Genomic DNA, 2589 nt, shown 5'->3' with positions numbered 1-2589 from the left:
TTGCCACAGACATGTTTAAAATTCAGAAATGTAATTGTTTGCTGTGGAAAGTAACATGAAATACAAACACACTGCTGCATTGCAGAAGAGAAAACTGGTTAAAGCAAATGATGTAAAGAAGAAACCATCCGTGGGGAAACTTTTCATCTGAAAAAAAAAAAAAAAAAAACATTTGGCATGAGAAGAAACGCAAGGTCCAGGCATAGAACAACAACACATGAAATGATGTGTTTTTCAGGTTTGGTTTTCCACTGAATATCAGGTCACGAGTTCCACGTTAGTTTTGTATATACATATATCTATATATAAAAGAATATAATGTTATATTTTGGCCTCATAACCAAACTTCGAGCTTAGTTATAGACCCACAACCACAAACATCAGCCTTTCTAAGCTGCTCGAGGAGATATTTTCTATTTTTACTGCAGATGAATTCTGAATTTAACCATAACTTTTGGTGTGTCCCTCTAAGCCCTGTTGTCCCTAAAGTTGGGGCAAAATATAATTTTTTACCTCTTCTCATAAATTATTTTAACAATGTTAGTCTTTTCCAAACATATCATAGTGAACTTAATGTTCACAACAACAAGAACAACAATAAAAACAGCAATATGTTTGAAAACAAGAATATTACAATTTTAAGGCGAATAGTGATTAAATCTCAAATCTCGTGTGATATTATGATCCTGAATGCTTAACACTTTTATATCAAGCACTAATGTGTATAAAGAAACTATTTTCCTTCACTGTGAGAGCACAGTGCATACCTACAGCATGTTTAAAGAAACCATAAAATCTTCAACAATTAGTCGAAATAAGTGTTAACAGAGTGCTCTGCTGTATGGTTTAACAGTTGTTTGCGTCACAAAGAAAAGAGCTAATATGAAGCACCTTTCAGAAAAATCCTACTTTTGGTATAAAATCGCATCTTGTCAAGGTTGTGAAGCAAAGCGGAGCGGCATCTGATCCCCCCTCCCCGGCTCAGGCGGCCCTGATCGGATCCGATCTACACCACAGACTGAAAAATCTGATTCTGAGCCTCGGGTCTGAGTGGCTGCCATTCAGGCGGTGAGCTAAAGATATCTGGGCCAAGACTTAAGTAAATCCCAGAATCTGAAGTTTTATTGTTAAACTTGAGGAAATATGTGGTCTTTTTAGTTGAAGATACAGAGACAAGAAAGCAAAATAAGGCTTCTTCTTTCCAAGCTTTTTAGTTGTTTAATTTCAATCACTGTATAAAGGATTCCCTCTACGGTCATAAAGCAATTTTTTTCAATTATAGCTAACTCTCTTCAAAATAAGACGATTCACAAATTAGAAGAAGTTTCCGAAAGCAAAAGCATCTGGAGGGTGAAGTTGTTTAAGACTAATGTCAGACATGAGGAAATGTTTGAAACAATTTAGTGACAAATGTCACTGAGTAGAGAATAAAAGTTTAGTTTGTACTTTACTGTGTTATGGTACTACTGCAAACATCCCAATCAGGCTGGTCCAATGTGAAAAAGTAATTGCCCCAAAACATTATTTTCCAGAAAGTGATAAAACTTTCCTTTGCTGAACTCTGTGTGAGTCTAAAATCTTCCATGCAGATTTCTACAGTTCCTGAATGTTTTACAGCTGCAAACACATTGACGCAGGTTGATTTAACAATGACTCAGTCATGCTCAGGAAGCCTAAATGGACCCATCATGGAGTTCTCTGTGTACTTCTTGCCTCATTAACGCCGTCATTTTTTTTATCTCCTCTGAGTTCAGCCATGGTGCACCGACTGACGGTCCACCATCTGGAGTGGGCCAGGAGCGAGGCAGCTCTGGACTCTGGAGACCAAAATGTGTCATTAGGGGCTGAAACCATTCCCAGAGGAAGTACTGGGTCCCCAGTGAGGGAGCTGAGGATGAACTCCTCCACTGCCCAGCTGAGAGAGAAGCTGCAGAAAACAGCTGAGTCTACTATCTCCCAGTTTGTCTCTTTTCTATTGTCTCCCCATCCTGAATAGTAGCACCTTGTACAGGGTCAAGTTTTTAGGCTTTCCAAGGACTTATTAGTTTATGCTGCATTTGTTCCACTGGTGGGGGAACACATTGGGGCTGTCAGTGCTTCATATTACCAGCAGAATTACTGCTGACAACAAAGTTCTTTGAGCACGAGGCAAACTCTACAAAAATAAATTATTAAAGGTATTCGTCTATGTGACCGTGCTGAATGTCGCAGTGATTTTAGGACAATTTGTAAATGTCATAGAAAACATGAAGGTTAACAGAGGGGTAGAAAAAGTCTACATACCCCTGTTAATATAATGCAACAGCTGTGTGATGACACTGTGTTAAACATATTTAAAATCTTTTCAACTTTTCAGGTAAAAATATCCTCCAAAAACAAAAGTGGTTGCAGATGCTTTACTATTTTTGCTTAATCCACTTTTTGATTCTGTTCCAGCATTCATCCCTCTTGACTAGTTCACACCTGTCATCAGCTATAGTAAATCTGATTAACCTGAAGGAAAGCTCGGCCTCGGGAGGATTCTCTTGACATTTGCTGATTTGTGTCCTTTAGCTAAAGCTTTGGTTTACAGAGAGGCTGAAATGGAGT

This window comes from Poecilia latipinna, unplaced genomic scaffold, assembly GCF_001443285.1.
Source record: "Poecilia latipinna isolate Pla-1442-1.1 unplaced genomic scaffold, P_latipinna-1.0 Scaffold1279, whole genome shotgun sequence".
NCBI lineage: Eukaryota > Metazoa > Chordata > Actinopteri > Cyprinodontiformes > Poeciliidae > Poecilia > Poecilia latipinna.
Note: the sequence above shows the minus strand (reverse complement) of the source record.